Here is a 12,525-nt window from a genome sequence, read left to right on the forward strand (position 1 = left end):
TAGATTTGGGTGATATAAGCCTTCCTTCCTTCCTTCTGACCGTGGCAGGCACAGCTCTGTAACAGGACTCTCCCACCCAAGTCCCTTAAATCATGGCTGGTTCCATTCCAGCCTCAGGGGCTGGGATATGACCTGACAGGGTGGGTGGTGGCACAGCCAGAGTGACCTGCAGCTGTGCCCTGCTGTGTCTGTGCTGGCAGGTGACCCAAGGCAGTGACACTGCTGCCTCCCAGGGCACGAGGAGCTGCTCTCACATCATCTCTGGGTGCACGGGGACCTCCTGCCAGAGGGCTCCTCATTACGAGATGAAATGGTCACTTTTGTGCTGTTATTTCTTTACACTGCAGATAGATTCAAACAGGCTGGTGTGCCAGACAGAAGGAAACCCAGCTTGTTAATAAACCTGCATGTTTATGAGTTCTGCACTCAGATTTCTCAGATACAGACATTGGGGTTTTGTAAGTCTTTTCCTGGCCATGGTCTCTCTGGAGGGACTCAGTGTCTATGGGATTCCTTTTTGAAATTACAATTTCAATGAGTGTGATGCCTAAAGATTTTAGCTTTTTATACATTTTTCATGCATTTGTAGCTTTGTAGACTGTTAATACATCATTATATAGCTCTTGGTATTTTTCCTACCCTTTCTCTTAGATTTTGGAATAATAAGCTAACCTTCTAACATATTCCTGAAATACTGTTTACTGTTTTATTGCCAAGAAGAGAACCTCCCAAAGGACATTTTGTTTTCCAACCAGAATCTGTGAGGACACAACAAGAAACGGGGCAAAGGAACCCCTGGACCAACTCCAGTAGGGCAGAACCCAGGGGATAATTACCTAACCAACTGTTCTTCTAATTGAACAATATTTTTTAGATATGCTTATTTGTTAAACTTATAAAAATTAATTATATAAATCTGATGCCAGGTGTGCCCATGACCGTGGGGTACCTGGAAGCTTCCAATAAAGACCTGCTTTTTATTTTACTATTTTAACACTGTTGCAAGAGTTTGAGTTAATTTTTTGTGGGTTTTTTTTGGTTTTTTTTTGTTTTGTTTTTTTGGGGTTTTTTTTGTTTGTTTTTTTTTTGTTTGTTTTAGGTGACAAATGAACTCACCTTTTGTCTTGCTTTAAATCTATGAGCCTCTTTATGAACCCAGACACAGCATCCTCCTGCTCCTTCACCAGGAATGTGCTCACCCCAGCCCTGCTGCCTGTGGGTGAGAAAGGCAGAGGGGTTACAGGGCTGACTGCTCCAGAAGCCACTTCTCCCACCTACTGCCATTTCCTCGGGCCCTGGGGAGCCATGACTATTAGCTATGCAATAATTACATCAGCAGCAATAAAATCATAGAGCCCAGGCCTTCCCACCACAGTCACAAGCTCAGATGATGGAGACAAACAAGAAGTGTCACCACTAGTCACCACCAGGCAGACTTAGGCTTGCACAGTTGTGGGGTACATGAAATAAATGACCTTTGGTGTGGCACACGCTTAGTCATTAATACTAAAAACCCCAGTCATCCAGCCTACTGCTTCTCCTACACTACCAATGTGTTTTCATATTCCAGAAAATAAGTATTCCTGTGAAGTCACCCAGTCGTCCTCCCAGGCTGCTCTCTTTCCTAGATTATATTTCTTCCAGCTTGGGACCAAAACCCTGGGTAGAAGCATGAAAAAATGGAACCATTAGAGACACATTTGATGAACCTCTAACATTTGGACTCAGGTACAAGAGTAGTCATCTCTGACGTCAAGGTTTCCAGGGACATATGGCAGCAAAATATAGGTCTGTGAAACAGAAATAAATGGGTGTCTGAAATGAGTAACCAAGCTCACAGCGAGAAATAGGTGAAGCAGTTTGGAGGATGAGATCAACCAGTTATCTCTTGACATTGCAGTATCATTTTTGTCAGCTAATTCTTTGTCAAGGAGAGCCAGGACAAATTCAAAAGCCTGACAGTGAACATCACCAAAGAGGAATATGTCTTTACTAATAGTATTTATTTCCTCCTCTGATGCTTAGTGATGTGCTCCACCAGATGCAAGTCCATTGAGGGGTCAAGGAGGTTGAATCAGATGTCAGCTTTACAAAACCAGCCTGGAGAAACACCCTCTGATTTTATCTTCTGAAACACAGAACTGCTGTCACAAGCCCTCAAACTTACACTCATATGTGCAGCAACTTTTCCTTATTTTCTTATTATGAACATGCTCAAATTCCCAGATTTGTCCTGATAATTAATATTAGTCACATATCTTCCGATGGAATTTGTCCATCAGAAAATGATGCCTTAAAAATCTCAAATCCCTATTTTGTAGCATGTTAAAACAGAGCATAAAACATTTAAAGTTTCATTCCAACAAGGTTAATTTCTTCATTTTGACCTGCAGGTATATTGCAGATTACTATTCTCATGCTAGCAATAAATTTAAAGATCAAAACAAAATGCTGCAACTTTATTGAAACTGATAGCTGGTATTTCTGAAATAACCTAAAAAGGTATTTTGCCAATGATTTAAAATTGTAAAGTTTTACTGTGCTTTGGAACAAGAATCATTGGCACAGTACCATGCTGTTCCCTCAGGCAATCATGCACATTAACCACAAATGCAGATAAAAATTTCTCAAGAGCAAACTCTTTATGTTTTCCTGACCACAGAACACATGGAAGTAAAATATCACACATTAGACCTTTTAATAAACAGTCTCAAATTATTGAAAATACTGCAACAGGAATTTCAGACCCAAAATCCTGGATTTTGGGGAACTGCAGATGGAAAGCTGGGACTCAGCAGCTACTTTGTGTTGCACAGACAGCGCTGACATTACGATGCAGTCATTTGATGTGACAGGGATCATATGCATTCCCAAAAGCAGCTCCTCGGGCTTACAGTCCTTGAGCAGTCATAAAAATAAGATGTCTCTTGAGACATTTCAAAGATAAGGCTGGAGAGAGAAGGGCCATGTGGTTTGCAACACTCTTGGATGAATCCCATGACGCGCCAAGGCCGTTTGCAGAGTATCCGGTTCTTTTCATGATAGCGGGCAGAAGCGCTGTGCTGGGAGAGCAAAATAGGAAGTATTTGGAGCTTTGCCACTTCTCCAGAAAAATTATGGCTTCATGAAAATGCACTCTCAAGAGCATCTTTGTCATAAGATTTGATTTGGGTGCTGGGTTTCATAACACACAACCCAAACACCTCCATCCCCACCCCATCCTCTGATCCCCAGGGGGATGTCTTCTGGGGAGGCTGCCCTGTGACATCCTTTCCCTTTCTGAAGGATCAGAGGCACTTTATTGAAGATTTCCACAGCTTTGTCAGTTTGTGCCTTTAGGGCATCTGGTGTTTAGTCACACAATCACACGAAGGAGGCCTATTAGGCTTAATTTCTGCCAAGTTTGCCGCAATTAGTAAAGATGCTCCTGGGTTTTAACATCTGTGCAAAGCATGTCCTGGTATGGTGTTTTCTGTCCTTCTTCCCTGCCTTTCCCACCTCCTCCTACTCCTCCTCCTTCTCCTGTTCCTCCTCCTCGACCCACAGCAGGTGTCAGCAGGAGCTGGCAGTGCCTGGTTGGGTCCCTGCGGTGGCCCTGCCATCTGGGTGCCCCTGGCATCACCCTCCTGCAGGGTGTGGCAGGCAGGGCTGGGGCTTTTGATCTGAGATCAGAGGTGGGGAAGGAGCCTTCACTTCAAATCCCTTGCCAGCTGGTGTGGTTAATCTCTTCCCGTGCCCACAGCAATAAAAATCAGCATTTACATAACACCTGGGGTCACCTGGGAAGCACTCTGCTGTCAGTGAAGGATTATGTCCCAAGCTCAGATTCCCCTGCCCCTGAAGATGAGCTTCTGACTGCCAGGCACAATGAAAAAGCCTCCTGCTCCTTTTGGGATGATGGCTCACCCCACAGTGAGGTATTTCAGTGGGTTTGTGCTTGGGACAGCACAGGGCTGTGGGTCAGCATCCACCTGCCTGGATCCTCATCACAAGCAAAGACTGCTCTGGCCACACAGGACTAAAAAACTTGTTTAAAGTGATCCCAAAGCAAATCCTTATACATATAAAAGAAAAAGCTTGAAGTGTTATTTCTTTTGCTTGGAAAAAAAATATCTAAATATTAAGTCCTGCCTTTCTTATTTGTGTTCTTGGGTTCCTTGGAGGGCTGGCAAACATGGGGAGCTGCAGCATCAAGCAGCAATGGGAATATATTTCATGTAAAATGCTGCTTATGTTAACATCTCTTCAGCACAAATGCCTGCAAGAACACTCAGGGGACAAACTCTCTTTGTGGAAATTTCAATATCACTGCCTCTTTCTCTGCAGGCAAGAAAGGATTCCTTTCCAAAACAGGAAGGGAAAGTGTGTGACATTCTGGATATTTCTAAAAGAGCAAAATAAACAGATAGCATTTCAAATGAAGTATTTTAAATATTTACATTGTTTGGAATGTGGTATGTATGATAAATTAGTAAATGAATACAGAATTATCCATCTATACAGAGAACTCTGTATGTTAAATATAGATGTGTCTATAAAGGCAGAGCGAGAGATGCAGGGATAGAAAGAACTGAATCCCACAAGTGTTGGGGGCAGCAGGATACATCACTGGACACTGGGCTAGAAACCACAAAACTTGGGATTAAAACCTGACTCTGACACTAAGGTTTGGTGTCATCTTGAGGAAAAAACCTTCATTTTTCTATGTCAGCCTTTCTCCTCTCTTCATCAGCTTAAACTGCAACTCCAAGGGCTTTCAATTACCTTGTGTTGGTACCGAGGATCTCCAGGTGCTGCTACCATCACCCTCAGTGGTTCAATCCAGCTCTCTTTCTGAGGACTGTGTGTAAATCTGGGAATGCAAACCAGAGAAGTACATCCACTGTAGTTTTAGCAGCTTCCAGATTGCAAGTCTAACAGCTTCGGTTCCCTCCAGTTTACAAAAGACTCTGCTTTGAAATGTCAGGTTTCAGACGCATTTAAGCAAAAAGCTTCCTCCTAGGTAAGATTTAGAAACTAGCAGCAAGTGTGTGTACCCTTATGGATTGCAGTCCTACCTTTTCTGTACCCGCAATCTGGGGAGTAAAAACTTTTGTAACAAGATCAAAGTGAAGAGTTTCCCATGGCAGAACAGAACTGCAAATATGAGTGCTGTTTACAGCAGAGAGATCCTGCTGTTTACAGTCCTGGCCAGCAGGATGGTTTAATTGAGGCTGGTCTAAATAATGGAGGTTTTCATCATAATAGAAGTAATTTTTCTTGTACTTCTTGGGTAAATGATTCAGTATGATTCGACAGCAACTAACAGCTAGTTATTACATTTATTTATATGTATATTTCTTACAGAGAAAGGGGATAGGACAGTAAGTGAAGTCCTTTTCTAAGGGAGCAGAAGGAACCTGCCAGGATTCCCCACCTCCCTCTTGCTCTGGGCAGGCAGATCAGCTCCAGCCAAGCTTTTTGGGGGAAGTGATAATCTCCAGCAGCCCTGAGTGGCTGTGAATGGAGACAGTGCTCTGCCAGTCCTTCCACAGCTGTGCCCACAAGACTGAGCATCACAAAAGCAGCCTCCACCAACAGGGCACACCTGGTACCTAGGCAGGAGCATGGAAGCAGAATGGGAAGAAGAGGCTGGTATGCATATATGAAAATTTAATCCCAAGTAACGATCTGCACATCAAAAGAATTTGCAAGCATGCCTTATAGGTGGGGATACAGCAGATGGCAGAGGATTTTTTATGAGTTCTTTCTGAATATAAGGAAAGCAGAGAATGGAGCATTTATGCAACTGCATGTTGCTTGGCTTTTTTTTTTTTCTGTTTCTTAAAGGCTTAGATATTTGAATTCTAGTGATCTGGCTATGGATTCTGCATTATATCGGCTTTATCAATGGCCTCAGGTATTTAAATTTTATGCCCTCAAAGACACTAGAAGTGGAGTGAAATATGATTGTTTGTGTGGGTACATGTGTTTTTGATAGGAAAATCAAATGTTTATTATGATTCAGCCATGATGCTTGTTAGAGCACCCTGGAGTACAAACATGGACTGTCTCCAGGTTTGCAGTTTAGAACTAACAACAGACAATTCATTCTGTGTATTGATCGCGCCTCTGAAAATTTTCCATGAGGAACACCTCTTCTCCACAAAACAAAGGGGAAAAAAATCCCCAACCTAACAATATGTAACTTCAAATTTCTGATATCACCTCCCTGCATGAAGAGCACAGATCAGTTTTTCCAAGATACACGCAGGGAGGGAAATCATTGTTTCTGCTGGACAGCTGTACTCTGTTCAAAATGTGATTTGCATTCACTTTTTGGTTTGATTGAAATGCTTTCATTTCTCCTGGAATATCTCCCAGAGGATTTTCACTCAGAGTAACTCTGGTATTACCAAATGACAAAAGGAGAAAAGAAGAGAAAATGTCCATATCTATGCATACATAAGTTTTGAAATAGCTAAAATCAATGCCTTAATGTGACAGGGGGAGAGAGGTTAGGAAAAACATACTTCAAAGGGAAGAATATTTAATTTACTAATAAAATTATATTCATTCTCTGAGGCCATGTACGGTCCTTTCTAAAGAAAGAGAGTGTACACACTTATAACTTACCCTACCTCAGGATAGCTCCTACTTTAAAGAATGAAAAACCTCACCCAGAACTCCATCCAAGTCTCAGGACAATTCAGAATACACACTTCTAAGGTTAACTATATTTTAAACACTGAAAGTTGTTCCCTCCTGTTTACAGAGGTCAAACTGGCTCCCTCATCCCCTCAGACCCTGCCTCCAAGGGCTGAGCAGCACTTTCATCCTGCACTGAGCTCATCCATCACCCTCAAGTTCTGCCCCGAGCAGCTCCTGCACCTCTTGGCCAAGGGCTGCTGAGAGCAGCTGAGCAGACAGAAAATGGATTTAAACACCCAAGGAGGTGCTCACATTCCCATGGGAACTGAGGAGCTGTGTGGCACAGTGTGTGACAGCAGGGCTGGGAGGTCCAAAGCACCCTGGACACTTGAGCAGCTTCCCTTCCAGCTCAGGAGGGTGCCAAGCCCCAGGCCAGGGCTTCCTCTCTTTTGCCAAAACCAGGGGGAACTTCTCAGCAGCTGAGGAAAGAAGGCAGAAGCCAAATACCAGCATGGGAGAGAGAGCAGGCCGGTGCTTTGGGAGGTGGTGACAAGCTTTGGCGAAGAATCCAAACTTTTTGCCAGAAAGAGAAACTCCCCCGTTCGCTGCAGGAGCTCCTTCCAGGCTCGTTCCCTCACTGCCTGCAGGCAAACACACACACACACACTCATCCTCTCCCCACTGGAGCTCTCCTCAAAGGCAGCTGAGAGGGCGAAACCTCTGCCGTGGCTTTGAGCACGGCTGTGGCTCGCCCGAGGTGCACAGAAGGCTGGGCAGTAGGGGTTGGTCACTTGGCCTCTAAAGCAAGATAAGGCATTTTCTCTGCCATCATCCAAATCAAGTATTGGGCTCTGTTCGTTCAGATGATCTCTGCTACTCCCTCCCTTGATTAGCCACATAGCAGAGCTTGAACCCAAAGGAAACAAGACAGCATGAGAGAGAGAAAATGTCTGCCTCTTGCTTTTCATCTGCCATTTCAACAACACTGGCTTCTCCAACAGCAGCAGTAGATGCTGATCCCCTGACCTGCTCTGAACGCCACAATTAACTAATTTCACTATGACCTGGGGCAGGGGGAAGCAGCTCCCACCATCCTCTGACAGGGAAGGGACTGGGCAGTGCCAGAACCAGCACGTCTGGACACATCTGGGTGATCTGACCTTGTAAGAGTTAAGCAACACGTGGAGAAAAGAACCTATTTCTGAAGAGTGGTGTACAAAAGCTTGTAAAAATTCCTTCCAGATTATTTTTTCCTAACCTGTGATGATGTTTGTAACAAGCACATCTCAGAGGAAAGACTCCATGAGACATGGTAAGCACATCTGTGATAAATGCTGTCTAAAGGGCAGAAGAGACCAATCTGCCATGAGAAACAAAAAAAAAAAAAAAAAAAAAAAAAAAAAAAAAAAAAAAAAAAAAAAATGTGAGAAGTGGTGAAATACCTGGGAATAATTCAGTTTGGGGTAAAAGGGTTGAGAGAGCTAGGGTTCCCAATTTTTATACTTGAATGCAAAAGTTGCAAGCAGTTTTCAATCTCTTGGGATCACCTCTCTAGTCAAGCTGGGAGTCATTTGAAAAGCTGATTTTGAGACAATTCTTTCAGCATTGGTGTCTCCGTACCACACAGGGAGAAAAAAAATACAGAGATTGTCTTTGATACAGTGATCATCATTGCTCAGTGCCAATGCTGTTGTTTTCAACCTTTTCAGTTCTGTCCCTGAGTTTCCACTGCAACTTTTCCACCAGCCCTCTGGTGTTACCTCTTGGAAGCCACTTCAATTCACTGCTGTCTGCCTGCACCCCACTCCCCATGCTCTGTGTTTGGACTACAAGCTACTCCAGGTAGAAGATGTTGAATGTACCTCTTTAGGAGCCTTTTTTCCTGGGGAGATTCTAGAGCCACCCCACAGGACTAGTTTGGTTGACATGGCTGAGTCTAATTCCTGTTCTCAGTGAACACAGTTGGAAACACTGGCATTTTTAGGCCTAAAAAAAAAGGTGATCAATCATTTACCAATCTGAGCAACTATTTTTCTGTACAAGGAGGAGGAGACAGGGAACTCCAGTCAATCAGCCTCACCTCCAGCCTTGGTAAGGCAGATAATACTATTCACCATCTCCAGGCATAAGAAATTCAAGAAAGTCACTGGGAGTGGCTTCACCAAGTGGAAGGCATGGTTGAACTTCTGTGATGAAGTGACTGGCCTGGTAGGTGAGGGGAGAGCAGTGGACATCGCCTAGACTAAAGCAAGGCTTTTGACACTCTCTTTATTGTCCATTTGATAAAATGTGGACTGAATGAGCAGTCAGGTGCACTAAAATCCTGCTGAACAGTCTGGCCTGAAGGACGGTGATCAGTGACATGAAGTGTAGGTGGCCAGAGAAGGCCCAGGGGTCTCAGTGAACACTGAGCTGAAGATAAGGCAGCAACATGCCCTTCAGCAAAGGCAGCTAAAGGTATCCTGGGCTGGAAAAAGCACTGCCAGCAGGTGGAGGGAGGTGATCCTTCCACTCTCCTCAGAACCAGGCATGTTGGAGAGACCTCAGCAAAAAGCCATGGCAAGGATGTTTAAGGAACTGGATCATTCCTTCTGTGGGGAAAGACTGAGGAGATTAGACTGTTCAGCCTGGAGATAAGAAGGCTCAGAGGGGATCTCATCAATGCAAATAAATACCCAAAGGGAGGGTGAAAAGAGGACAGGCTCTTCTCAGTGATGTCCAGTGACAGGACCAGAGGCAGTGGCACAAACTGAAACACAGGAGGCTCTGCCTCAGCAGCAGGAAATGCTCTTTCATCGTGGGGGTGACAGAGCCCTGGCACAGCTTTCCCAGGGGTGTTGTGGAATCTCCATCCCTGGAGATATTCAGAAGTTGCCTTGACATGGTCCTGAACAACTGGCTCTAAGTGATCCTGCTTGATCCCCCAACCTCAACCATGCTGTGATTCTGTGGTTTGAGCTGCTGGCCAGGAGCTTCTCAAGAGCATTTCATGATTCCAAAGGCTTCAGTGTTTGGTGTGTTCAGATATTGCACATCACCAACATGGCTTCCAGCTGGGGGTGCTGATTTGGCAATTCATTTGCAGTAGACTGTTCATCTGATAAAAAATTGTCATGTCATGGTTTGAGCTGCTCAGATCTCCCATGAAATTATAATTAAGGTATATTTGATATTATAGTTAAGGTGATCTGTGGACTGGCTGATTTGAGAGAGACAGTTCTGCCTGGAGAGGTGGAACCAGAGGGGTTATGAGACTCAGCTCTATTCAGCCATAATATCCTGTGAAACATCCAGCTCTGACCAACAGACCTGCTTTTCTTGAATGTCAAGATGCATCTCAGTCTCTTCCTGACCCTGAAAGTGACAGAATAAAAAATCATGGCTCTTTCTAAATGTTACTAATTCATGGCACCAGGAAAGATGTGCCTGGTATTGAAATGGGGATATCTGGCATTATCCTCTTCCTCTGTTAGAGGAACACCACAATGATTTACACTGAGTTTTCAGTATCAGCCTCAGGAACACTTCACATGTCATGGGGCTATGGTGCCAGGTTTTCTGCAGACTCGCCTTGATTACCTTAATTCCTCATTTCTGAGATTCTTCTTCCCATCACAGCACCTGCAACCCTGTCTGTGTTGTTATATGAAAGTACAGTTTCCAGAGATTAAGAAAGTCCCTCAGGAGAAAGGCACAGCTACAGCAAATTGGCACATATGGGCTATTTCTAAAGTTGCTTCCAGTAATTTTGCAGCTGTTTACATGGCATCTTGGTTCAGTCCAGAAAGCACCAGTACTAATTCCAATCCTTGGGAAAAAATAACAAAAGAGGTGAGTGATTTACCATCTCATGCTTCCTTCATCCTAAACCACCTGTTTAAATTCATCAGAGCACGGCCAAGCAGCTTTGTGAATTCAAGCCTTTCTACTGAAAGTCAAACATAATTGTTAAAGGACTTAAAACCCTGAAAGTTTGCAGTCATTATTTTGGCTGCTGCTTTCCATATGCCTGCCCTGTTGAGGGAAGATCTCTGGAAGCTTCTGCACCTTGTGTAGAGAATAATAAATTATTTTGGTGAAAGTGCTTACAAAGGTGCATACAGGAGAAATTTGTTCTGAGGGTCTGGTCTGAATATCCTCCATTTAAAGGTTCTGGTTGACCTGTGTCACTGAGACTCAAAACATGCACTGGTGGCTTCTCATTTGTGCACTCAGAGGAGGTAGAACCAAGAGGACAGTATGGATGGTATGGCCAAGGACAGAAAACAGGCAGGCAGGGGTTCAGCTATTCATTTTCTGATGTTTTTCTCTAGCTTTCATTTGAGCTAAGACTCTTACAGGAGTCTTCAGCCTGTTGCCAGTGTGGCAGATTTCCAATCCACTGTAGCTATCAAATAAGAAAACAAGAACTATAGGTTGAAAAAGAGTATGAGAAAGCAATTCTGTGCCCTTGAGATGCATAAATGGCAGCTGATCTGAGAGGGACAGCAAGGACTCTCAGCACAGGCTTCTTCTTCAAAGGCTCACAGATGGCCCTACCCTCCAGCCATGGACAAGCACACACCCCAGTGGGCTGTACTGGATGAGAAAGGCTAAATCCATCAGGTCTTTGTGGTGGCCACGTTCTCTCCCCAGCATGAAGGATGTGCTCAGTGCTGGGGCAAGCTCTGCCCGTGGGCAGATGTCCCTCAGCCAGGCAGCAGCAGCAGGGGAGGTGGCTGTGGTGGCAGAGGCTGCTCTTCTGCCAGCTGTATAGCTTCTTCAGGTCTCTGATCAGCAAACCACCTTCAGTGCCTCTGGATTTGCCCATACACCCTTCCAGACAGTGGCTGCATAGAGCAGAGCCATGGCAGATCCAGGAGGGACAGCAGCCACGGGGTGCAAGCTCTAACTTCACCATTTGACCCAGCTGCCTGCACAGCATGGCGTGGCAGCCAAAACCACCCAGGAGATGTGCTCTGCCCAGCTCTGTCAGCCACCAGCACGGGCATTCCTTCAGAAAACATCTCTGCCTGATGCCTTCTGCTCCCCCAAGGAGCCCAGTCCCAATCCCTGCCTTTGCCCAACACTCACCTTGAGCCAAACCAGGGAGAGGTTTGGTGACCCTGGCTGCAGGATGGGGCAGATCCTCCCCTCCTTATTCACTGTGAGCTGTGCTGTAGGCAGCTACAGCCCCACGGAAATCAATGGGATAATGAATACTAATTAGTGGCAAGCCATAGTGGGAGAATCTGGCAAAACATCCGTGCTTGCCCCAGGAGTGGGAGTTCCTCAGGTCCCTGCCATTGTCACTCAGTTCAGGGGGCCCTCATGAGCCTGCGGAAAGCCAGATTTTGAATATTTACAAGCAGCATAAAAATTGGCCCCAAAAATCACTTTCTCATCAGTTTCACTAAGCCTTAATTATAATGTAAATTGCAAAATTGGAAGGAATTCAGAGACGAGCAACAAATACGACTAAGGGGATTGGAGGATTGATTTATGAGAAAAGATTAAAAGACCTAAGAATTATGCAGTTTGACTAAATGATGACCGTGGGCCTGATCTTGCAAACTTTTCCCAGAGATGGCTCTCCACATTAAAGAGCAAGTATGATTTAAAAATATCTACCATGTCCTCCAGTGAGAAGTTCTGCAAATCAGTATTCCAGCCTAAGACAGAGGGGAGCATTAGTTTTCATCTTGCAGCTAAGAAAGTACAAAAATTCTAGTACAAAGCTCAAAGATAATTTTCATTTTTGGGGGGTGTTATATCTGGAAAAAAAATTCTGAATTTATTTACATCAGAAAGAAATAGGAGATATTTATATACTTGAGGTCTGAAAATGACCAGTGTTGCAGGACTGATAAAAAATTGATTCTTTTCACATGCTAGCCTGTTAAATATCTTTATTTG

At 44.3% G+C, this 12,525-nt stretch overlaps 1 protein-coding gene and 2 long non-coding RNA genes across 3 annotated transcripts in view; 2 read left to right on the top strand and 1 right to left on the bottom strand.

Annotated features, from left to right (window-relative positions):
- The window catches only part of DIPK2B (divergent protein kinase domain 2B), a 51,097-nt gene that overhangs the window by 1,754 nt on the left and 36,818 nt on the right, over positions 1–12,525 (top strand). Inside the window, exon 2 of the mRNA XM_064407186.1 lies at positions 8,340–10,461. The gene's annotated coding sequence lies outside the window, so the exon portion shown is untranslated. The remainder of the gene's footprint in view (positions 1–8,339; positions 10,462–12,525) is intronic.
- LOC135295178 (uncharacterized) lies at positions 1,113–5,464 on the bottom strand. The gene is made up of 3 exons (XR_010357200.1): positions 5,345–5,464; positions 4,765–4,852; positions 1,113–3,062 (listed from the first exon to the last, which is right to left on the bottom strand). It is a non-coding gene; the product is annotated as an uncharacterized LOC135295178 (long non-coding RNA).
- LOC135295179 (uncharacterized) lies at positions 5,597–8,014 on the top strand. The gene is made up of 3 exons (XR_010357201.1): positions 5,597–5,706; positions 5,830–5,899; positions 6,755–8,014. It is a non-coding gene; the product is annotated as an uncharacterized LOC135295179 (long non-coding RNA).

Source organism: Passer domesticus, chromosome 2, assembly GCF_036417665.1.
Source record: "Passer domesticus isolate bPasDom1 chromosome 2, bPasDom1.hap1, whole genome shotgun sequence".
Classification (NCBI taxonomy): domain Eukaryota; kingdom Metazoa; phylum Chordata; class Aves; order Passeriformes; family Passeridae; genus Passer; species Passer domesticus.